Source organism: Pholcus phalangioides, unplaced genomic scaffold (assembly GCF_987345545.1).
Source record: "Pholcus phalangioides strain wild (caught in Gottingen) unplaced genomic scaffold, Ppha-v1.0 ptg000027l_1, whole genome shotgun sequence".
Lineage (NCBI taxonomy): Eukaryota > Metazoa > Arthropoda > Arachnida > Araneae > Pholcidae > Pholcus > Pholcus phalangioides.
Genome location: NW_028301617.1, coordinates 11,694,439 through 11,721,475, shown reverse-complemented (window position 1 = coordinate 11,721,475; position 27,037 = coordinate 11,694,439). Strand labels below are relative to the sequence as shown.

General features: G+C 36.0%; 1 long non-coding RNA gene across 2 annotated transcripts in view; it reads left to right on the top strand.

Moving 5' to 3' along the window:
• The first annotated feature begins 688 nt into the window (after positions 1–688).
• Positions 689–27,037, top strand: part of LOC149068436 (uncharacterized) — a 38,513-nt gene continuing 12,164 nt past the window's right edge. For both annotated transcript variants that reach the window (XR_016195218.1, XR_016195217.1), the window contains exons 1-3: positions 689–813; positions 8,122–8,178; positions 26,068–26,161. This is a non-coding gene — a long non-coding RNA (uncharacterized LOC149068436). The remainder of the gene's footprint in view (positions 814–8,121; positions 8,179–26,067; positions 26,162–27,037) is intronic.

Sequence of the window (27,037 nt, the reverse complement as noted above, 5' to 3'; positions counted from 1 at the left end):
CTCATTTTTCTGATTCCTTTCTTCTCTTGAGAGGCCCCGGGCCGTGCCCGGTTGAGCCCATGCGTTAAGACGGCATGGCCCCCACATCCTGTAGCGGGGCCCCTATGCTGGGATCTTTTGCGGGCCCCTCGGTCAGACTTTTAACGGGCCCTTTCTGTAGTTAATGTATAGCGTAAGAAAGTAAAAACATTATGATAACACACACCATCCCGGGCCCCAGGGCTAGAGCCCTGTCAGCCCCCCCTCCACGTGGGGGCCATGCCCCTGGGTCCGGTAAAGGCGACCCCAATAGTAATTGAGGATGTTTCTTTCATTAATTTGCTAAAATTTAAAAAAAAAAAATTTAATTGATTTCAATGTTTTTCATGTGACTTTCTTCGCCTCTCTAATTTTTTCTTCTCTCCTCCTCCCGCTCTTTGGTATAAACGAATTTTCAAAATCCCCGGATCCGCACGATCGACAATCCACCAATCACAGGGCTTGAAATTTCCCGGTCAGAGAGAGCAGACGACTTTTTTTGCTCCCTCTGTTTTTGTCTCTCACGGCAGCATAAACAAATTAGTAAGAGCTCCCGGATGTGAAACACGGCCCAGTGACCAATGAGAAGGCTTGAAGTTTCGCGCCAAATTCCAGAGCGAGAGCAGACGATGGAGAAGTTCTACTGCGCAGTTGAATTTTAGAAGCGTCATCAGTGACGTTGCTGCCTCCCGAACTAACGCCACCTTAATAAGTAAGCTCCTTATCAAGGCGCCTTATCCCTTATCTCCTGTGTTGTTTTTCAAGTTTAAATTTATTCTTATTCTTCAATTTCTGGTGAGTTTTATTTACTTTATATAAATTTCTAAATTTAATTTATTTTGTAAATCGGTGAAATTTATAGAAAACAGTGCCCTGGGTACAAGGCCGTAGCGAGGGGAGGAGGGGGGGTCTGGTTCCCCGAAATGTGAGAAAATGACTTTAAAAGGGAGGAAAAGATGGACAAATCTATTGTTCTACTACTTTGAGCCGCCCCTCCCCAAATTCAAGTGGTCCCCCACAAGCAGGGCCGTCTTAAGAGCATCATGGGGCCAAGTGGTTTTTCTGAGACCCAATCTAGTAAATTCTATAAAATTTCAACCGGATCTCATTTTTGTGAGGCCCCTCTTCTCTTGAGGCCCCCGGGCCGTGCCCGGGTGGGCCCATGCCTTAAGACGGCACTGCCCACAAGGGGTGGGCTGACAAGGCTCCAGCCCCGGGCAATTTCCACAATTTTTTTGCTTTTTCACGCTATAAATTCATCATGAAGGGACCCCCGTGATAGTCTTGTCGGGGGCCCGCAAAAGATCCCAGCTTGGGGCAGGGCCGTCTTAAGAGCATCGTGGGGGCCCCCCGGGCCAGTTGGTTTTTCTGAGGCTCTACTTGGAAAATTCTCGAAAATTTCAGTTATTTTTGTGAGGCTCCTCTTCTCTTTAGGGCCCCGGGTGGGCCCATGCGTTAAGATGGCACTGGCTTCGGGGCCATGGGTTCCCCCCTCCGAACGAAATTTCTGGCTATGGACCTGTCTAAATATGCCAAGTCGCGGGGCTCTGTGCGAAAATAGAACGGGAATAGGGCGCAGAGCAGTCTTAAGAGCGTCATGGGGGGCCCGGGCCAAGTGATTTTTCTGAGGCCCTAGCTGGAAAATTCTCAAAAAATTCAAATACTTCGTTTTTCTGAGGCCCCCGGGTGAGCCATGCGTTAAGACGGCACTGTTAGGGCGTCTTGACATTTTTGGAGGCGTCGTCGTTTTATCCCCAATGTGATGTGTATATTTGGGGACGGGAATCGTCTAAAAATTGGAACCTACTGGAAGAATTCCATCATTTAAGTGAGTTCCGAAGTAATAAAAGAAATGCAAAAAAAAAACACCCCCCTCAGATGGGGTCACCCCCACCTTTTACGGCCAAATAATAATTCCCCCCCCCCCAGTGTGTGTATATATATATAACAAAAGTATGCATTTCAAACCCCTGTCGCACCTCTTTTGCGGACAAACTTTTTTGTCCCTTTGGTGTCTGCAAAAGAGTGGTTTCACTGTAATTCCGATATTAATGAAAAAAGTAATTCCTGAATTTGATGAAAATTCAGTATTTAGCAGCGAGTAATTGAAAGAAATAATGGAAGAAGTAATTCCAGAATTACTGAGAGAAGTAATTCACAAGCGACGCAATGAGAAAAAAAAAACAATAACATCCCCCCATAGCTATAAACGATAGATTAAAAAAAATAGAACCTCATTGATCTTGGTAATGACTGTCATGCTTTGATGGATTGGGACATTCTGATACACAACCCAAACAAGTCTTATTTACAATACGAATTATACAATTGAAGTCATAGATAGCAAGTAGATGGGGGGGGGGGGGAAGAATGAAAGTACATATATTTAGAACATGAGGGGGGAGGGTTTATGTAAGGAATGTCAAAACAAAAAAATCATGTTTTTAATGCAGGGACGCGGAAGCATCCAAACATCAGAGGCACACTTCAGAACATGTAACACCAATGTTCTATTTAATTTTTGATGTAACCAACACATCTATGTGGGTTGATAGGTAAAGAATTTTATTAATAGTTTCGCTGGTTATCAATACTTATATCTAATAGCCAGTATTAACTGTTTAAAGGCCGAACTATGAACAAAGTCGCTTATTGTTTTGAAATTTGGAATATGAGGTATTTTTGCATGCCTAATACATAGATAAACTTTGAAATTTGAAGAAAAAAATTTTTTTTTCTTTTGTTTTTCATGATGTTCCGCAAGTGAAACATTGGCACTTGGGGAGAGGTGAAAGCAGAAACTGGTATCGCCTATATTCTCTATATTATTTCTGGAGTACAGTTATCACAAGAAATTTTCTATTTCCTACTACAAATTCAAATTCCCAAAACAGTTATTTTATGTTTATATAAAAAAAAAAAGTGCAGAAAATTTTTTCTTTATAATTGTCTGTGATAAAAGAAGGAAAACATATATCTGATGGACCCGTTTGTCACATTGGCAGCATTTATATATAGTGTTTTGTTTTGGCAAAGTGCACACCGTCCTTGCGTCGCACACACAATACAATGGCCATCAGAGGACCTGTCAACTTTTTCAGCTGACAACTTAGAACCCCTCCTTTGTTCATAGAAGGCTCATTGTCACTTCTCTTCGGAATTCCAAGTGCAAAATACGATCCACTTCTCGTAACTCTGAATGAACTATCCAACGTGCTGTAATGGTCATATGTCAAATCTATTCCAATGGAATCCAAAGCTGAGGTTTTGATCGAATTCTAGAAAGAATTTTTTTTTTTTTTTTTCCATGTAATCGTTTTTTTTCGGATTGCTCGAAACTGTCTTGCCTTTTCTTGAAACTTCAGTTACTTACATTTTGCTTTTTTTTTTTTTTTTTTTCCTGCCCTGCATCTTTTGAAGAACAGATTTCAGGAGTTTTCTAACATCCCATCTTCATTGTTGCAAAGTTACTTAGTATTTCGCATACATCAGTTGGAACTGTAGATGCTAGATCATTTTTAACAATATCATCTTCATCATTTTCATTAGCACGTAATTCGCATATGTCTACATCCTCTAATTCGGAATCTGAAAGTTTCTAAATATCTTACAGCTTCTTCTAATGTGAGATATATTTTTGATATGGTTACACTCAGCTGAATACAACAAGACTATCTAAGATTGTTGAACTCTGTTCGATTAGTTTGCAGTTCGTTAAAACATATTTCTAAGAATGCAAGAATAAAAATTTACTACTCACCCAATAATCCACCTCAAAAGAACAATCCTCTGTCTCATTACCTAGAATTAGCCCCTATAACCATGTCAAATGATGACAACAGCCCAGAGTTCGAACGGGGAAAAAATTGGACACTGCATATTAGATATCCCTAGAATCCCGCTCTCTTAAAAGGCCAATGTTCCATAAATGGAACATGTATTTTTGAATGGGAATATAGCTCTTTAACGTTTAACAGTACAAAGAAACTTAATTGATTTACATTATTAATTTGATACATTAAGTGGTAGAAACACACAAAATAACTTTCAATTTATTTCAAAATTGAAATTTTAGTGAATTTTAATTGAAATGTGGAAAAAATGTCCTAAAAATATTTATATCAACCTGAAGTTTTTAAAATTATTTCAAAAAATACTTAACTCTTCTATATACGATAAAAAAATAAAAAAAAACCTAGAAATGCTTGAATCAATTTTTGATAATTTTTGTAAATAAAAACCCTTTTAACGGTTGGCCTTTTAAAACCAGAGCATATCTGGGACAATTTACTGTCTGCTATCCCCCTGAGGTATAGTTTCCCAACTTTTTATTTTGTCGTCCCTTTTCAGATATTTTTTTTCCCATTGCCCCCAACACAATCTAACCCATACCTGTATTGTAGCTGTAACTTCTACCAAAAATGGTAGAAGGTAAACCCCATGGTCATTAATGCCGATGTTGGGAATCGCTGCCCTGAGGGATGGAATTAAAATGTGCAGGGAAAAATATAGCATCACACAATTTGGGTCATAGGAGTATGTTAGCCATATTGTATCTAATGTCATGCATTACCTTTTTGAATAACCTTACCCAATGGTCCCCACAAAGGGGGGGGGGACTGACAGGGCCCCGGGACAGTTCTCATTTTTTTTTTTCCTTTTTCACGTTATAAATTAACTATAGAAAGGGCCAGTGAAAAGTCTAACCGGGGCGGAAAAGATCCTTCCCTGGGGGGGGGGGGGACTATGATCTTATTTTCTCGTAACTTTATTTTAGTTTATTTTCAAATTCCAAAATTTTAGTTTTACATTTATTTGAATAAAAAGATGGGCAATTATTTGATAAAAAATGCAACCACCCTTTGAAAAAAATAAACCACACAAACATCCAACAAACTGAAACAAAGACTGTAACCATCCAGAGTTATATTGCTGGAATGTGGTTTACAATTTATATAAGGGTTTTAATGTATGAGGAAAACCTTACCTGGGCCCCAGAAATATTATGTTCTTAAAAAAAGGTATGCAGAAGCACTTATACAATAGAACATGCCATAACGAGCACTCATTTGATTATTATGTTAATGGAAATCGATGTATTTTACTGTTTCTTACCAGACACTTCTCGTTAGCGGACAAAATTTTCAGATGTGAACACCAATTTGTTTCCAGCGAGGAGGTAAGAAAGCTCACGGACTGAAAAGATACCCCTGGTTTAAATGAAAAAGTACCAACCACAACCATGTGGTTTTTTTTTTGTTCCACGTATCTCATTCATTGCAATACACTCGGAACTGCTTATAATGAGAAGCTCTGTTTCGGCAAAAATTCTATCTAGCCACTCCTTAAATCTGTTTTTGAGAAAAAACAAATGAAATTCTGGAAATTGAGTGCGGAAATTAATTGTAGCAAGCATGAATAATGTTATATTGGATATTTGAGATTCTTTTTTTCAATTTTTTTTTTTTTTTTTTCCTACCAACTTCATCATTCGGATAATACTATGGAGCTGAGAATGCATAGAATAAATGAGTATAAGTAGATTTCTATCATCTCCATGTTGATTTACGGTTAAAATTCTTTGAGAGTAAAAACTTTGCTTTTGGGCATTTTTTTTTTGATATTTTTCCCAATAAAGTAAAGAACACAATACATGGGAGAGGGGAAATTTTCAAAATTGATTCTCGCATTCAAACACATGGAAATGTGTACAAAATGTATTGGAAGTGAAGCTCAGGAGCTTTTTGAAATTCTAATTGGTCATTTTTTGGGTTTCTTATCTTCATTTTCTATACTCATTTCTCTTGCTATTTCTGCATATTAACAACAAACGTTAAAGGGGGATAGCCTGATAGGTCTTTAGCTGAATCATTTTATTGATGGCCATTCCTTGTCAAAATGTATGATTTCCATGTTGTCAAAACTTGGTTTTGTTGTTTTCATTTTTACATACTTTTCACTTTCGTTTTCGTATTTTTTCAAGTTTTTCTTTTTAATCTCTCATTCCATGGGGGGGGGGGGAAGGGAGGAACCCTGCTCATTCAAGTATTACGTCATCATTGATGGGGAGAGGGGGTATCCGATTTGATGACAAGGGGGGGGGGGGAGATTTGGATAATGCTTACCTCATCAACCACCATGAAATATTTTTAATAGAATCTTACTCGGTGCGTAAAAAACGAGAAAACCTTTTCGATAGTTTGTGGGCACACGCTTGAAGTGACATTTCCCCCCCTATTGATTAGTGCCCTACAGAGTCACTTTAGTGATCTCTAAATATTTCGTGGATCCAAGTGATCTGAAAATGTGTCCGGGCCATTTAAGTGCTCTGGAACTATTCCACGCATCACTTAACTGATCAGTAATTATATGCCGCTGATCACGTAAATCTGAGAATGTGTCGCGGGTAACATGAGTGATATGGAACCGCACTGGGGGGCCACTTAAGTGCTCTAAAACTATGTCGCATGTCACTCAAGGGATCTCTAAATGCTTCGCAGATCATTTAAGTGTTCTGGAACTGTGTCCCAGGTTATTTAAGCGATCTGTAGATGTGCCACTTAGTTCATTTTTTTACAAAATTAGGTTTGAGTAGGGCAGGCTGCATCAGATACTCCCCCGGGAGTCATATTTGGTCCGCGGGCAAAGGGCCTTTATGCTATTTATCATTGTATGGCTTAGAGCAGTGATTTAACATTTTTTTTGCCCGTGGCCCCCTTTAAACCATATTTTTTTCTCGTGGCTCTCCTGTCTTACCCAGAGTTTTCAACTCTCATCTGGAAGCAACACTTTATACGTATTGAAATGATTTTTTTTTCAGTGAATTTTATACTGAACGAAAATTTTGTAAAGAAAATTGGCCTCCAGACCAGTAGCAGAGAATTTATTGATCTCCCCGCTAGTCAGAGTTTTATCAAGACCGTCTCAATATCATGGGGGGGGGGGGCGCCTCCTCCTCCTTAGGCAAAGTGATGCTATAGTAGTCCCATACTTTAGCTGGAAATAAACAGCCTATATATTTCTTATTTTCAAAATTATTTGTACTATACAAAATATAAGGTGGGGTCACTTATGGGCATGAGGCCCCTCACAAGAGTAGGACTGACAGAGCTACAGCCCAGGGGCCTAATATGGTTTTCATCTTTTTTGTTTTTCATACAATAAATTTCATATTGGGAAGGGGGTCTGAAAAATTTAACCGGGGACTTGAGAAAAACCCCATCCTAGGAAACTTGTTGCAAAATGTAGGCAGTGAGGCCTGGGTGGGTCCATGCCTTAAAGAAGGCTCTGGTTTTATGGGTGGTTTTGTTGGATTCTCTCTCTTACTGTAAGTGTTAGTCACTAATGTAAAATTCTTTATTTCTTCACACCTTAATTTTTCTTCTCAGCTTTCCAAACCACCTGTCATGGCCCCTTTCTCCATTTTCTTCCGTGGCCCTCTTGAAGTATCCCAGTACCACAAGGGGACCATATGTCCCCGCAATCAATTTATTAAAGATAAATTTTGAGTTCATAGCCTTCAAATAAGATTTGAAATCAACAGATTCTAATAATATATATAAAGGAATTTTCTTCCGAAATTTCAATTAAAAAAATATATATATTTTTTTTTTTGCATTAAAAAAATTTTTGATCATGGGAGGAGGGCACGAGTCCCCTATGCCCCCATGTACGTCTCTGATCCCCCCCATGTGCATTAAGATGCAGAGGGGCAGAGCTAATGACAAAATTTTGCTTACAAGGGGGGAGAGGGGTTAGAGTTTTGCTGACGGTGGGTCAAAAATGGCTAAAAATTTACTTGCGTAATATTTGAATGGCTCTTTATGCATGACAGAATTACTATACAATTAGCATTGTACCAAACAAAATGCATTGATTTGATCATTCAATTCAAACTCTCGTTAAAAGTGGGCTTGTTATAAAGTAGGTCTGACTGTATAACTGATGTGGTTTGTTAAACAAACCCGGAGATATGTTCACACAAATAGCTTATAATCAGATTTGTGTGGATAAAAATCTTTTTTCCTGCATAGCGCCTGTTTTGTAAAATATAGAATTTAATATCTATTGTAGCACCTATACTGTATTTTATTTCATTTTCAGATCATTGAAATCCTCAAATCAGCTATAAATTTCCCATCTGAAGATGTGTTGGGATACGTAAGTACAGAATAAATTTCAGTGTTTAGTTTCAAATCTCAATTTCAAATTTCCCACTGAAAATATAAATAAGTGTGTGTGTGTGGCAATATTATACTACAAATATGTATTATATTGGGTGTTCTGTTAATGGACCGACAAACTCAGAGGGTCGTTAATAGGCATCAAGATGAACAAAAATTTCAATGGAACATGGTGTCACAAACTGCATTGAGAGGGTTAAAATCACGAAAAACGAGTCTAGAGGAGATGAAAGGTAGATTTCAGTTGATTGCTGAATTCGTTCGTGGGTTCGCTCACCACATCGCATTACCACCATTTATGCAATGCCTGTGGACACACCGGAGGATCTCGTAGTGCAGATTTTTGTCGCTGCGGCAGACATCAAAAGCATACTAGCATCTTAGAGCTTGTCCAGGAATTGTTTTTACATTATTGTAGACTGTGCAATGACGTCAGCGGCCACCATTTCCAACACCTATTGTAATAATTAATCAAATAATTTTTTGTAGTTATTATTGCACTTTCTGTCATTACAGCGTGGCATCGAAACCTGCATGCATTTTTTGATTTTCACCCTCTCATCGTGATTTGCGACACCATGTTGCATTGCAATTTTTGTTCCTCTTGCTGCCTAGTAGCAACCCACTGAGTTTGTCGGTGCATTAACAGAACACGCTGTATAGGCATATTTTAGGTTTCTATAATATATCCAAAAACATGATTTTTAAAAAGATAAATTATTTGACAGGATGGCATCGCTCTCCGCTATCCATACAAAGTTTTTAACAACTGGCTATTAGAATGTTCACTCGGAAAATGGAAGGATGTAGGTAAATTTCTGGAAAATCTTTCAAACCTCTGATAATAAAATAAAATGTTTATTAACGTAATTCCCATAGTAGTTTATCTATAAATACTTACTTTTTAATAAAAACCAACTTTTTCAATTTAATTATTTTATAGCTTGACTCCAGGAATTATTTTGTGTTTGAGAATTCTCTTATTAACCCTATAATAAAGATGTGTTCCTTAGTTACTTTCAATACGTTTAATTAGGACACTATTTTACAAAAACTATGATAAAAAATGTACAAATACTATGATAAAAAATATATAAATACTATGTTTTTAATGAAGTATAATTAATGTAGGTTAATTTGCAATGATTTATCATGTATTGGGTAATTATAAAGTTCCAATTTCAAAACTCTAAAATAAAACCATTGGTCAAAATGACGAAAATTTATATGAATATTCCTGAAGCAATGGAATTTTATATGGGGGGGGGGGGCGAAAGTACTTGAAAATGTAAAAATAGACACTGTGTTACTCATCCAGCACATGGGAAATTTGTTTGCAGAATGGAAACTATAGACATTCTTGGCAAAATGATGCAATTAGCATGGCACAATTTCATAGTTCATGTAAACATCATGAAAATGAAGTCATTTAAATAAACAACAACTTACACAAGAGATGTTATTAAATATATTGTCCACAGTGTTCTGTCTATGAGCGTTGAACAGGCATTTTTGCACTTCCCACAGATCGGAGCATGTCACGATAATGATGTGGTTTCAATTCACAAAATTTTAGAATCCAACCACTACACACAACATTTTCGGTATCCCCAAAGCCAAAAGTTATGAGGGTTATAGTAGCCTGCACCTGTCAAGTGAACATGGCGGCCAGATGTCCTGTCATCTTGTTATTGTCGAAATGGTTCTTCAGTAGCTGCTTTGCTGGTGTTGCAATGTGCAACTTGATAAAAGTTGTGCTATTTACCAGGGCTTGACAAATCTGAAAAAAATTTAGGAGGCAACCAAATTTGTTAGGAAAAACATTTCAGAAAAATGGAATGTATGTTTCCTTTCTGGAAATTTTTTTCCAGAAAAACATTTCTGAATATTTTTTTATTTATTTTTTACTTTTCCATTACTGTCATTAGTAACGGAAAAGTAAAAAAAAAACAATTAGCCATTCCCATGTTGGAAGACGCACTATTACAAAATGAAAAAAAATAAAATCATAATTTGTACTTCCTTTTAGCAATCGTGCCTGTAAAATTTTAGGTGCCAAAACATTTTCTAATTGCTATGGCGACCTGGTGCTTGTCTAGCCAGCCTGCTATCTACATGCTGATGTTGTTGAAGTGCCGAAATGATGTGGTTGCACAAAATATATTATATGGCTGGCCAAGTACGGTATCATCTACTTGTACATTTTAAAGTTTTTTTTACTTTGGACAAAGAAAATTCCATTGCATTAGGAGTATCCATGTAAATTTTCAAGCCATTCTGACCAGTTTTCTTTATTGCATAGTATTTTAAAATCGGAACTCTTTAATTATAATCAGGGGTGGGTTTTTGACGTCAAAAGCAGGTTTAAACTGTCAAACTGGTTTAAACCTTCAAAAACCTAAATGAATGCTTTTTGATAATGTTTTGAACACAATAGGTATATAACATAATGAAAAACTTACTTTTTTGTATATTACAATGTTTGAAAATAAAACATTAATTTATTATAATAATTAAAACAAAATAATTATAATTATTTTTTAGAGTTTTTCAACATAAGAGTCTAGAACATAGATAAAATGAACCATAAAATTATATTTTATGGTTCATTTTATCTGTGTGTTTTCTTAAACACTTTTGTGCGCCGAGTGGATAATGCATGGGTATTTATTAAGTTAGATAGATTACATATATAGGAAGAGTTTAGAAAGCGGAAAGAGCAGAACATAGACATCTTATCTACTTGATGTCTGAGGTGGAACTCGCTAGTTCCCCTTACACAACACTAGGTGGCGTTGTATGTTCTTATCAGTTTAATTCTTTTAGTCATTTCTTATAAGGACACCACATTATTGATTACCTGTGTTCAATTTGCTAAGCGGGAAGAGCTGCTTATTCAAAATATGTATGGTAGGGGCATCAGTTAGGTTTTAGATTTCAGAAACCATAAATCAGTATTAAAACAGTAAAAACTTATTGTCAGTGTTGTCAAATAGTTTTTTAACCTGATGGATATGCTAAATATAAAACTTTATGTAGATTAAAGGGTTTTATATTTGGAATTATAATTACTGAGAATCTATTTTGATGTTTTAAATTTTCTGATCTCTGCCCAAAATTTTTTATTCCATGTAAAAATTCTCGCACACACAGAATCTGTTAATACACTTATTATTCTTTAATACACTAATTAAGCTCATTCTTACCTAAAAATTTCGTAGAGCTCAAGGTGTATAAATTCAGAGTTTTAAAGAGTATTTTCAAGCAAAGCAGAGCCGACAGGACTTGATACTCAAAGCATTTGTTTTGCACATTTAAAATTAAATACAGCTTCAATTGGAAAACCATTGTGTTATAAATGCTAATAAATATACCATATCATAGTGCAGAAGTAAGAATAAATAAGTTTGACTAAGGGTAAGTTACAGGAGTTTCGTAAGCATCGTGTACAAGCTAGCATTGCCAAATTAAATGACACTAGTTCTACAATTTGGTATTCTGATCGCTAGATATATTTCAAAATGTAGAATGCACAATAAGAGTATCTTGGTGATTATCTAAATAATTTAATAATAACAGAAATCAATATTACATATATAATGTAATAAACGTATTTAAACACTTATCTGTTGTAAAAAGAGTACAGCAGATGGTTACTGCACACATAAATAGATAATGCACACATATATAAGCGGGATCTGGAACTTTCGCCCTCGATATCTCGCCCCCGAAAAATTCACACCTGACATTTCACCTGCCCTGAACATATGAGTGATTGACTGTATGAGTGACCGTATGAGTGTGAAATGGATTGCAGGAGTGCGTTAGTGACCGTACAAATGACTAAGCGAGTGACCATATCAACTAGTGGGCAATTGACTTTATGAGTGAATGACCGTATGAGTGATCACGTGACTGGCCGAATGGCTATATGAGTGACCAAATGAATGACTGCATGAGCAACCAAGTGATTAACTGTATGAGCGATCAAGTGAGTGATCGAGGGATTGACTGTCACGGTGGGAAAAGTAGGACACTCCCCCCCCCCCCTTGACAAATAAGCCTGACATATTTTTAACCTAGAATAGTCATGTCAAATAAGTGAAATTTGTTAAATGTAGAGATAATTGTGTTTGTCGTGTGAATAATATTGAGCTTCTGTCTTTATTTTAATGTGGAAGGCTGAGATGAATCTCGTGGTTGTCTATTTTTTTTTCCCTTGTGTTATTCCATCTGATATTCTAAAACGTCCAAGATCTGAACCACTGATCGTTTGTATAGAGTGGACACACACTCTTTATGCATCACACTGTATGTGTTTATCGGAAAATCCAAATTATTGAATGCTTTGCTTTGCCATCTCAATCTTTTGAGCTCAATAACAAATTCCTTGAATTTTTCTGATTCTTCCTGTAAAATTTTGGGAAATTCAGAGTTAAATTGAACGAGAAAATATGTGTTCTTTTGAATAATATTCTTTTTTTGTGAGAGAGAGACACCTAATGATTCACTGATAATCAAAGATATCACCGCCATATTGATGAGTCAGTTTTCTTGTTCCCACACGAACGTGTTCGGTACGTGTAAAAGGAAGATAAGATTCCTTTTTCTCTTTCTCTCTCACTGTTCGTAATCCGTTGTGTGTATATATATATATTTTTTATATACTTGAAAAGCCGATTTTTCGCCTTTTTGTATATTCTGAGTCTGTTTTTTTTTTTTTTTTAAATAAGGGAAACAAACATTTTTGTTAATCAAGAGTTAAATAATTGAGACCGTGGGAGTATTTCGATTTTAAAATTTATTTTTTTCCCCCTTTTCTCTCCACTGTTTCCGATGCTTTAAAAAAAAAACTTGTGTTGTAAAATATTGTGATTGAGAGAAACTTTTGAAATAATGTTATATGATTGAAATTATTCTCTGTCATCGAAAAAGTGTAGAATTTGAATTTTTCTAAGAATTTCCTTTTGTCTTGGATTTAAATTTTTCGGCATGTCACGAAACAAGAATATTTATATACGATGTCGCATATCGTTGGAAAGCTAATTTTTTTCCCCACACAATGATGCTAATGTTTTTGATTTTGTGAATATTTGTGTATTTAAACTGGAAATCTTGTATTGAAAATTATTGTTGTCATTATAAACTTTGCTGAAAGACGTTTATTTTCTTAAATCGACCCCGTATTGAGAGAAGATATTTTTCTTTTGGTTTCATGTTTGTGTTCGCACCTCGTGATACAATTGGATAAAATTTTAGATGACGCAGTTTGCCCAACAAATTAGAGGATGCGCTTTCTCAAGTCCCGCCCATCACTCAATTTACATATTATCACTGAAAAACTTTGGTCCCGATGAACTGCACGCCTCCAGTTGCATGAGAAAGTGTGGTCCATCCATTGAAGAATGCCCCCCCCCCCCCACCTAACTTGAAGATTCCCCCGAAACTCATAATTCCAAATCCACTCAAACCCAATTTAATTTAGAACTGCCAAAAGTCGTAACATTTTACTTGAAGATGTAAGTTCAAGAAAAACAGCTATAAAAAAAACGGTATGAAGTATCGTCTCATCATATCAGTTGCTCCCAACTGATCCAGGAAGGAAGGTTTACCGTCATGCCAGAAAAGATGAAGCCGAGCAGCAATCTGTTGCAGTCCAATAACTTGAAGTAAATTAGACCTCTGTGTGTTGACATATTTTGTTTTGTGACTTACTTGTTTGGGTTAAAATGCTCTAGTACATATTTATTCAGGAGAATTACTCACTGACACACAAAGGGTTATTGCGGGCGCGGTAACAACATAAAATTGTACTCCCAACTGATATGATCACCAAGCCAAAAGTAATTCTTTAATTTCGTGAATAAAAACCTCCACCATCACATTGGTGCCGTGAAAAACAACTAATCATAACATTGACATGCGTGAAATTTCCACCGTCGATCAAGTGAGTGATTGACCATGTGAGTGACCAAGGGAGTTACTGAACGATGGAACGTTTGAGTGACTGATTAAATCTTGTGTAATTTTCCAAGTGAGTGACCGAAGGAGAGACTGAGTAATTAACCGTATGAGTGACCGAGTGACTGACCAAATAGATGTATGAGTGATCAAGTGAGTTATTGAGGGATTGACCGTGAGAGTAACAAAGGGAGTTACTGAGCGATGGAACATTTGAGTGAATAAATGAGTGACTAATAAAATACTGGTGTAAGTTTGATAATGAGTGAGCGTATGAGTGACCAAGGGAAATACTGAATGTTTGAGCATATGAGTGACGGAGTGAATGCTTGAATAAATTTTGGAGTGACTGAGTGATTGGCCGTGTGAATGACCACATGAGGTGCCGAGAAATTAACTGTGAGTGGCAGAGTGACTGACCGAATGACCATATCAGTGACCAAGTGAGTGACCGAGTGAGTGGCGGTATGAATGATCAAGGGACTGACCGTGTGAGTGACCAAGGGAGTTACTGAGTGGTGGAACGCATAAGTGAATGTGTGACCAAGTGAGTGACCAATTGAGTGGCTGCATGAGTGACCAAAAGATTGATAAAGTTAATGACCGTATGATTGATAAAGTGAGTGAATGCATTAAATAGCAATGCTGAATATGGCTTATCATTAAATTTTGCCAAAAATTGCAATTTAAATTTTCATTAAATTTATTTAATTTCATTTTCAATTCACTCGATCACTCATGTATTCACTTACTTGGTCACTCATGCAGTCAGGGGAAGCAAAATGTCACAAGTAAATGTCCAACTCACTCGAACACTCATGTGGTCACGTGTACCATCATTCATATGTTCACGCGTATGATCAGGGCAGGCAAAATGTCAGGGGGTAAATTTCCAATTCACTTGATTACTGATTTGTGTCACTCACTTGGTCACTCGTACCATCATTCATATGTTCACTCGTACGGTCACGGCAGGTGAAATGTCCGGAGGTAAATTTTCAATTCACTCGATCACTCATATATTCACTTACTTAGTCACTCATGCGATCAGGGGAAGCAAAATGTCCTGAATAAATGTCTAACTCACTTGATCACTCATGAATGATGGTACAAGTGACCACATATGTTCACTCGTACAGTACACGCGTACGATCAAGGCAGGCGAAATATCAGACATAAATTTCCGATATACTTGATTACTCACCGAGTCACTGATATGGTCAGGGCAGGGAAAAATTTCCGGGGGCCAAATGTACCGGGGACGAAACATGCCAGGGGTGAGATGTCTGAGGCGAAATATCGGGGGGCAAAGGTTCCATGAACCATATAAGCAGTTGAAGAAATTTCAGAAGGTCAAGAACCATCTTGAATAAGGGAATGTCAAATCATTCCATAGTTTTCCCTTCAGTGTTTATGCTATGCTTTATTCAAATTGTGTATATTTTATAAGAAAAAAAAAACTTGTATATAATTTTGTCCAAAATAATTCTGTAGAGAGTAGAAAATTATTTTAGAATCTATTAAATATTTTTTCTTTCTATAACATAGTCACTTTAAACATTACATGCAATTAACGTGTGCATTTCCAATGGGAATTTTTATATTGAAAAACAATATTTGAGGTTTTTGGCATGACAGTTTAAACCACTGTTTAAACTGTCAAAAACTACCATGTGTCAAAAACCTGCCAACCCTGATTGTAATCACTCGGCTATGTACAGATTATTTTTCATAAATCACTTACTCAGGATTCGTACAGTGCTTAAAAAGTCATTAATTTTCATTTCCCTTTATAAGGGCCCTTAAAACTTAAAAACCTCCTTAAAGCAAGTAGTTATAGTTGCCGGAAGTCCAGAAAAATTTACGAAATTACGAGGCATTATTTTTTTTTTTTTTGAATGGATGTTCCCGTGATCAACTTTGTCCCTGAAAATTTGAGATCGAGGTAACCATGACCCCTTATTTAAATTATCTGGCTTTTCATTGTAAAACCCTGATAATACCTGTTGTCATGCAACTGAATATGGTTTACTATAGTCTACCAACTTTAAAGTGCAAATGTGAGGCAGTTTCTATTTTCAGAAAAAAAAAGTTGCCACTTTAAGTAGCAGAATCAGCTAAGGTCAATCGCCATTGTGTCAAATCCTGATGTGGAATGAAAAATGTTTTCGTGAAAGGGCTAGTCTGTTAAATTATGAATGATAATTTGTCAATTTTGTCAAATAATGAATGTTAATCTCCAATGTCGCTAATAACATATGCTAAATCACCAAACATTGTGTTCGTTCTCCCGAAATTTTCCCCCATTTTGCAACAATTTCTTTTTGAGTATAACTAGCAAGAAACCAGCAGCAAGGAATCGTGGCAGGGCTTTAACAAGACTGGGGCAACCCCTACCAAACCAGACATGCATCTCGTCTATATTCCTTAACGAATTGATACATGTTGGAATGTGAGTGTATGTATAGTGAACCTTCTATGAAGTTTTTTCTGTGTAGTGCTGGCATCTGCAATCAATTTTTTGAACTGAGTTTTTTCTCAACTCATAGTGAGTGAAGTGTAATGAATGAGTAATTGTAATATGACATGAATGTCGCTCTCCACTTGTTAATACAAGATATACAGAAGACTGGATGTTGTGAAGATATTTATTATTTGAGATGCTAATTTTTTTAAGGAAGGAAAAAACTCATCTCAAATAATAAATATCTTCACAACATCCAGTCTTCTGTATATCTTGTAGTAATTGTAATGTTGTGGGCCTGTTGCTCTCTGCGGCGAGATTTTTTAATGAGGAGATCAGCACGCATTCGCGCGAACCGCAGAGCACATGCAAAAAATGTGCTCTGATGCTACACCCGGTTTGTGTAAGAACAAGCAAGAGTGCTTTTAGAAGAATGGCTCAAATAAAAAAATATGCTTATTTATGCCCCAAGTGTTAAAGTGGAGGGAATTGAAAAAATAAAATCTGGCTGTGACATTGAGAAACTTCAACAGGCGATGAAAAATTATTTTACTGCTGCAATCGGGAAAACTGGCGACAAAACAAGAGAAGCTGAACAAAGAAACAGTTGACATAACAAAGGCAATAACTTTTAATTCACAGTGTGTTGAGGTTCTCTAGAAAAAGATATGTGAAATAAAACTATACATTTAATGTATTGATAAGGAAATTAAATCAGAAAATCAAAACCTAAAAAAAGAAGTGAAGGAGCTCAAAATTAGAATAAATGACATAGAAAACAAGAGTAGGAAAAGCAGCATAGAAATAAAAAAGTTCCAGAGATGCCTTCAGAGAATATCATAGAAATTATGAATGCAATAAAGCAAGAAATAGGGATACAAGAAAACGCAGAAATAGATAACTTGCATAGAGTACGCACAAGAAATGAAAATAAAAGCAAACCTATAATAATTGTAAGCGAACACCCAAAAAAATTATGGATACAAAAGGCAAAGTCTCAAGAATTGACAGCTGATACAATAAACCCCAACTTCGCATCCAACAGAATATATATAAATGAACATCTTTCACAGGAGAGCAAACGTTTGTTTTTCCTGGCCAGAAAGTTTAGAAAGAGCGACTTCAAGTATGCTTGGGCAAAAGATGGGAAATTTTTCCTCTGGAGACTTGGGGGGGGGGGGGGGAAGTGAGTGAGAGAGAGAGAGACTAGAATTATAAGAATAAAGGATGAGGAAGACCTTAAAAAGTTGAGTGCTGATGAACAATGGAAATGATATAATAGACTCGTACCAACAGCAACCTCCTCTGGAGGAAATATGTGATGTAAATAATTTTTTTAATTATTCCTTAAAAAACAAAAAGAACATTAATATGCTCATCTTGAACATACAAAGTTTAAAATCCAATTTTTTGATAATTTTCTGGTATTTTTGAGGTTGTTACCTCAACATATGGATATTATATGCTTAACAGAAATATGGTTAGAGGAATTATTCAATTATGACATTGTTAATTATGATTGTTTGAATGACTATCAAACATATTTTAACTGTAGAACATATAACAAATCGGGGGGGGGGGGTCCATTATGTATATTAATAAATCAATTAAAAGCCTCAAAAAAACCTTGCAACTTCATAATTGCTGAAAGCTTGTGTATTAACCTGCCAGATTGTGATATTGATATCTTATTACTATACAGATCTCGCAGTTCAATGAGGAGTTAAAGGCCTTTAACATGCTTTTTTTTTGTTTTTGAGATAATCACTGGGGATTTAAACATTAATATATTAGAGAATAATAATGAGGTATCAAATTATCTTGACATAATGGCTGTAAATTGCTTCATTGCTTTACAGGAGTCAGTAACCAGAGAACTACATGAAGGAGGTACTTGCATTGATCATGTTTTTTATAGATTGAATAAAAATACAACAATTCTCTGTACTTAAAACGCACGTTACTGATCACTATCCAATGCTTGGTTACATTGATTTTCAAGATCGAAAGAGTATTAAAAATAATAAAGACTACTCAAAAACAAAAGTAGATTATCTCAAATGTATCCTTTGAAAATGTTATCTCAGAAAAAGAAACCAAACAAAAATATAAATGGTTTTCAGATAGTCTTACTTAATTCTAATCTCTGGACCAAAGCACAACAATGTAAATGTAATAGAAAAATTGAGTGGATTACTAAAGATCTCGTACTGAAGATAAATATTAAAGAAAAGTTATATAGGAAATATCCCAACATACTTCCATATAAAAATGAATATAAGAACTATGATAAAATGTTAAAATTTCAAATAAAAAAGCTAAACACACACACAAAGAATATCTAAAAAACAAATTTATTGAATGCAATAGATACAAACGAAAACAATGGAATTGCATAAATACTTTTATGCTCAATAAAAATAACAGAAAACAAATACTCCCAATCCATTATGATCCTAAAAAATGACTTTAATAAGGAATTCATTGATAGAAACTTGAATGCCAATACTATAGGATACACATGTCAACATGAAAGTAGATGTAATATTGTAAACTCGTACGCAATTATAGATATTGATATACCTACTTCAAAATCATCTAAATTATTTATTAATTTTTTTAATGCAATTGGTTACGATGGCTTAGAATGAAATTGTTAACATTGAAAATGCTATCAGATTGAAGTACTAAAACATCTAATTGACTTGTCAATCAAAGAAAGTTTTATGACAGAATGAAATATTCCCTTGTTTACCCAATTTACGAAAAAGATCCTAATATGAATAATTACAGACAAATTTCAGTTCTCCTGATTCCCCCCCCCCCCTAAAGTAATAGAGAAACATATGAACAAACAAGTTGTAAATTTTCTAAATCATTTTTTTGCACCAAATCAGTATGGATTTCAACAGAATAAAAATACATAAATGGCAATAACCAGACTTTGTCAATACATGAATACAGGATACAATAATAATAAATATTCTATGATAATCTACCTGGATTTAAAACAAGTGTTTGATAATGTTGATCTAAATATACTAACACAAAAGTTGCATAAAGCTGGTGCTTGAGGAAGTATTCTTGAATTGTTCAAAACTTATTATTGTAGAAGGCAACAGGCAGTCATCGTCAATAAGAAAATAAGCGAATACCTACAGGTTCAAAAGGGTGTCCCTCAGGGATCAGTATTGTTTGCTGAATCTAAATGGACAACTTGTATCAGTCGCTGATGAGTGGAAGATGACAACTTTGAGAACCTTATAGAAAAAACAAAGTGACCTCAGATACATTAATCAGTGGATGACCGAAAACATACTCGAATTAAACGTACACAAAACCCAGTATCAATGCATTAAAACAAGAAATATAAACTCTAATTTCAAGATCTCCATTAAAATACACACTTGCCAACAACATTAACTGAACTGCAATTGTCATGAAATAGAAAGAGTGCACCAATATGAATACTTACTATACAGGATGATTTAAAATGGAACTTGCAATGTGATAAATTAACTAATAAAATCCGATTTTATATAGTTTTACTTTAAAAAATCTCCATCTATTAAATATTTTAATTTATGAAGGACATTTTTTTTTTTTATGCATGGAGTTATTCAATTATAACCTATGGATTATGTGCCTGGGGTGGGGCCTACCTAACCAATATTACAAAATTACATAACGCATACAACAAAGCAAGAACACTAATAATACAAACATATAACACGTACGACAACAATATCAATTGCCATACATTGGACATTAGGCAGCTATACATTTACAGACATAAATTTTGTGTTCAAAAACAATAACTGGTTAAAGCGGAAAACAAACAGAACTTCCGCAAGAATCAAACATGAATTTGAAGTCCCAAAAACAAATAAACACCTTTTTCAAAAATGTTTCTCGTTTACTGCTCTAAAAATAATGAATTCATTTAAGTCAACAGCTTATAATCATAACAATAAATATGATGCTTTCATGTATGTAAAAAGCATACAAAATTACGAAAATATATTTTAAGATTTTTTTATTAAATACAATATAAATAATGACATCAATGGGAAATATTGGAATAATTTAATCACAGCCTGAAATAAACATTTTTTAGGATGTCATGGTATAAAAAAAATAAAAGGGGGTATATGTATGTGTGTATCTATGAGCATGTATATAGTCGTGTATATATGAGGGTATTGTGAAACAAAAAGGAAAATTCATTCCATAGACTCATTATTTATACAAGAAATATTGTAATTCAACAATTTCAGATCTCATAATTGAAATTTTTAGAGTACATAAATTTTTGAAACATTCATATATTATTACATAACATTTATTAACATAACGTACGGTACTTAAAAAATAGCGGCAAAATATAATTTAATCCATAGGGCTGCCTGGAAGGACGTTATGGCCCTTGGGGCTCAATATGACTATTTATTGTGTTCATGTGGTGTTCTTTCTATGTGGTTTTGTTTTGTCTTTTATATGTATTTTGTGTTTGTTTTTGCAAATAAAAAAACCAACTTCAGCCGACCACCCTTGCGGCGACAGTGGGGTTTAAATCCGGATCCTCGTGATGCGAGCCCATCACTATGACCTCCACAGCGGCAGACTGGGGCACCGACAAGTCCCAAGGAAAAATCCTGTCCCGAGAAGGCACATTATGGCCCTAAATCCATGCCCATAAAATTGCACAAAAAATAATTTAAAAATTTTTTTCATGTGTTCACTTTCACCGAGAGGTGAATACAGAGTTGCTGCAAATATGAATAATTTTGTAAAGAAAATCATTTTCAGCTTTGGTTTTTTTTTATTTTGAAAAATTCTGGGGGGGGGGGGAAGAATGAATATATATCATAGCTGCCAAGTCTCCCGAATTTTTCGGGAATCTCCCGAATTTTATCTTCATCGCTCGATCTCCCGAAAAGTTCTTAAATCTCCCGAATTTTTACGAAAATCACAAAAATCCCTAATTGTCCCTAAAAATTCCCTACTTCATTAAAAAAAATCCCCGCTTATGAAAACAATCCCTAAGGAATTTCTTGTGGGGCATGAAACCTCTTTTTTTTCCCTTTCGAAATGACGTCACACGTCGTAAATGGGGAAATTCCCTTTTTAAGGAAGTTTTACAAACCCTCTGATGGTAACAAGAAAGTTGTTTGTCTTATCGTGCAGGGAAATGGCTTAGCAGCCAATAGTCCTGGATAATAATTGAAGATTATGGTGATGCACATGTGGTCAAAATTTCTTTTGTTGAAGTTACGTACGTGCGATATAACAAAGCATGAATAATGATAAGCAAAAATATATTTAATCAATTTTAAAGATACTTATTCCGATGAATTTCCTTTCATCAAACGTTCCAGAAGAGGCCCGACTTTTCCTTTTTGTACAAGTTGTGTTACGGACATAAACATCGGTCCTGGAAAGACTGCCATCATCACTCGTGAAATGAAAAAAAAAAAAAACATCAAGCAAGTGTCACAAAAAGTCAGTGCTCTTCAAAAATTGACGGTGTTTTCCTTCATCTTCCGATGATTTTGGGGTCATTCGCTCAGAATGTTTGTTCACAGCGTTTCTGATTGAACACAATATTTCTGATTGAACACAATATTTGGTTTTACATCATTGAAGTTTTGACCTCCAATTTCACTTGTTTTTTGCGTAGGAATTTTATTCCCAAGGGTTTAACTTCCATGTGTGTAAAATCCCTATTTTAATTTGACTTCAGTTTTTGAGTAGGGATTTTATTCCCTACGATTCAACTTTTATGTTCGGAAAATCCCTATTTTATTTGGAAAAATCCCTATTGTATTTATTAGGGAGTGGTTTTAAGCATAAAATACGGGTGTGCGCGAAAATCTCCCGAATTTTCATTTTCTAAAGTTGGCAGCTGTGATATATATATATATATATCACTTATAATTTTATGATTCACATGATGCTGTTATGAATGCTTTTAACCAAATGTTGTGTTATATTTTTGTGATCAAAACTTGAAGGTTTTTAAAACACTCTGGTGACAACAGAAAAGTATGGATTATATGGATTGATTTATTTATGAATTCTTAAGCTGGGTAAAAAATAATGTTGTAATTTCAACTGCTTTAAATCTATATTTTTGAGAAGAGTGAAAAATTGTGGCAGATTTGAAATACATTTGCATATGTGGCCTTTTTTTTGCTGTAGAATTTGGATGGAAGTTCTGAAGTTTGCTATGAATCCTTAATTTTTATGTAGGAAATTTTGTATGAACCCTGTTTACTACTGTATAGAGTAGAACCTTGATTAACTGGTGGGTGGGGGTAATGGTGAAAGTAGAACAAACCAATAACTGTAATATGAAACCTGGTGTTGGCATACATCATCGGACATGCTGCTGCTTATGGAAAGAAATGTCTAACGTAATGTAACTAGTAGTGCCCTGGTCTGTTCTTTAGAAGCAGCTGTAAGACCAGTCATGATCCAGGCTTTGTCCCAAGAGGGGTAGTACCATGCTGGAGATTTTTTTTTAGAAGCAACTGGTGACTTTTTGGATTATAAGACCACTGACCCTAGCATGATGAAGTTGCTACAGTTGCTGCTTCTTTGCAAAGGGGAAAAAAGCCTGCGAGTTAATACACCACCACATATGTGATGCAATTCTCATTCCTGAATTTGCTCAAGATAGAGAATCAGAATGTAGAAGAGTCTGGGCCATCTTAAGAGTATTGAAGGCCCCCAGGCCAAGTGGTTTTTTTTAGGCCCTACCAGGTAAATTCTGGAAAATTCCGACCAAATCTCATTTTTGTGAGGCCCCCGTTCCGCACCCAGGTAGGCCCATGCGTTAAGACGGCACTAAGAAGATTTAATCAACTTTGCTCAAGAATATTAAGAAGTCACCAGCGAATAAGGCAAATACACAAAAAATACAAAACTCCTAATGCACTTCGACTAATAGTGTCGTCTTCACAGGAAAAATGTATTTAACCACTAATCACGCTAACCAAGGATCCCACTTGGGTTGAATATCAAATCAAAAAAAAAGCCTCTCAGTTGCTCAGCAGAAAAAAAATTGTTTACTTCAAATATTATGGTCAGAATGTGAGAGCCTGCGTGCGGTACTACACTGGTGAATAAATTAAGAGAATTTACATATTTTATCGAATTTCATGAAAAGAACTGAACTGAATGTAAAACCACTGCTTCTAGACAAAAATGCAAATCTTGTATGTCAAATACGTAAGCATACACGTGTGTGTAGGTGGAGCCAGTAGAGATACAGGCTTTATAAGTGCGCATAAGTTAAGACTAATTTCGTTCGCTAGCACACCTCGGCGAATTTCTTGGTGTTATTTTGCAGCAATCGGTTAATTTCAAATTGTAACAGTAAAAATGAGTAACCACCAACGTTTAGATGATGGAATGAGGTGGCGAATTGTGGGGAGGCTAGAAGCAGGCCAATCTCAAGTCCAGATTTGTAGAGAGTTCAATTTAACGCCCAGCATCGTGTGTAACTTATGGAAACAGTTCCAGGATACCGGATCGATTATAGCGAGGCGTAACAGGAGTGCTTCTCAGCTCTCTCGTGACTTGTATGCAGCCACAGGAACCCGTGTATCAAGGGTGACTGCTTCCAAAAGACTTCATGAGAGAGGGTTGTTTGCAAGAAGACCTGCTGTTTGCGTCCCGCTCACCTGTCCGTAGAAGTGAGCGGGACGCAAACAGCAGGTCTTCTTGAAGACAGGAGAATCCGTTCATCATGGTGCAGAGAGCATAGAGTTGGAGTATGGATCAATGGGTGACCGTTCTCTTCACTGATGAGTCCCGGTTCAGCCTAAGCACCGATTCTCGCCGTACGTTCATATGGAGAGAACCAGGGACCCGCTACCTACCCTCCAATATCCGCGAAATCGACCATTATGGCGGAGGAGGTTTAATGGTCTGGGCAGGCATCATGTTGGATGGCCGTACACCTCTCCATGTCTTTGAAAGAGGCACTGTAACTGGTGTGAGGTATAGGGATGAGGTCTTGGAGCCCTATGTTCGTCTTTTCAGGGGTGCAGTTGGCCCGAGTTCATTTTAATGGACGATAACGCGAGGCCACATAGAGCTCTTCTGCTCGACGATTTTCTAGAGAGTGAGGATATTTGCCGGATGGATTGGCCAGCCAGATCTCCAGACCTTAACCCTATAGAGCATGTCTGGGACACTCTGGGAAGGGCCATTGCAACTCGCAACCCTCCGGGAACAATCCAGGGAATGAAAACAGCTTTGCTGAACGAGTGGGACCAATTGCCACAGGAAATGATAAACTGCCTTATTTCAAGTATGAAATCACTCTGCGAGACCTGCATATCTGTAAGAGGCAGGGGCGTAGCCAGAAATTTCGTTCGGGGGGGGGGGCAAAGTGATAGAACAATGGATTTGGCGATCTTTTCCCTTTTTCCGGTCATTTTCTCACATTTCGGGGGGGGGGGCAGACCCCCAAGTCCCCCCCCCCCCCGCTATGCCCTTGGTAAGAGTGGACTATGCCCCCCCCCCTATTAATCCATCTATTAACCCATTTTTTTGTTTATTCTGTAACTGCTGTTTCATACCTTCCGACTCCAACGAGTGTTACACATGATCATGCGTGCGTATTACAATTATTGAATGGTTATTTGTTTTGTATTGTATCAATGTATGTACATATCAAATTTCATTAAAATCGGTACAGTAGTTCTAGAGATAATCGACCAGGTCTGCAAATTCTCTTAATTTCTTACAGCAGTGTAATATAGCATCCCGATTGTATGCTTGCGGGATAGAGCTATTTGAATAGACTAATTGGGTAGCTCCGTCCAATTGCAAGCGTCCAATCAGGACACTGCATTAGTATCACAGTCTCAGCTTCATTCATTCTATACTTGAAGTGAACATACATACCTCTTTTGGCTGAGCAAAGATGGTTAAGATTTAGACACTAAAGACATCACCCAATGTGTGTCAAAATGCATTGGGGCTTTTTTGTATTTTTCATGTATTTGCCTTGTTCATTGGTGTAATAATCAGAATGTAGCCCAAGTCAGAAAATGTGGTAAGAATGATAAATTTTGGTGCTATACATACCTTTAAGCAACTAAGATACTTAATATCAAAGAAAATTTATATTCAGGCCACATTTATGAGATTTTTTTGAAAACCACTTGTATATCATCATACATCATTTAAAGATATACCAGCAGAGAATGTACCCCATGAATAGAAAATGTGGTAAGAATTTTACATTTTGGCTAGTAATGAACCAGTATATTTCTCAAGGGGGGAAACTTGTATTTGGCCACTTTTATGTGATTTCTTGAAAAAGGAAAGACCCAATTGGTTTAACCAATGTGGTTGAAAAACCAAACAACCCTGCTTGTATCATTTTTCTTATTAATTGTTCTTTTTTCTTTCTACAATTGTCAGGGAGCTTGAATGGGTTTTATTTCTGGACAATGGAAGAATGTCATTTTACTTTCATGAGCATTGGTCTCCAAATTTGAAAATTTGTATTCTCTTGGTAAGTGTTTTTTCCAGTCTAGTCATCAACTTTGACTTATTGTTGTTATTTAGGTTTAAGTTTTGCATCGTCTTTTTTTACTTAAATATTATCTTTGCTACCTAATATCCAACTCAAAAGTAGGTCCGGCTAATTACTTCATTTTTAATTTTTTGGGCTTCGTATATCTCTAAGTGAACTCAATATTTTAAAAATTGAGAATTCAATACCATTTCTTAAATTATTGATGTGGCAGAAAACCCCACTAAATTTCCGCATTTCTACAGTAAAATCGCTTTTTATTTTAACACTGATTTCTATGGAGATCATCCTTTGCCTGACCCTCAAAGTGATGCTGATGATGATTCTAACGTCTATTCAAAAACCCTCATTACTGGGAGGATTGAAAATTTGGCACACACAAACCATTATAAAGGTGTAAACTATTATGCATATATCATGGTTTTGATTATTTAAAAAAAATTAATTTTATGATCGAAGTGTTCAAAATTTTCAATGGGATGGATAGGATGGACCATGAACTTTTAGTACACCGCCAATCGACTGCTTTTACAAGGGGACACCAGTATCGATTGGTGAGGGACAATGCAAGGTTATGGTGTCGCAGGGAATTTTTCTCCAATAGGGTTGTTAATAAATGGAATAGCTTACCCCCGGAGGTAGTAAATTGTAACACAATTGACACGTTTAAAAAGAAATACGATAAACATGTTGGGGTAAATCGAGAAGCTATCCATTCTTAGAATAAGACAACCATAAGTAATCTTTATGGGCATCGTATAATATTTTATCATGTGTATATATTGTTTGTAATTTGTGTTAATTGCATTTTTAATTGGGTTGCTGTATTTTTGAAACATATGACAACCATATTTT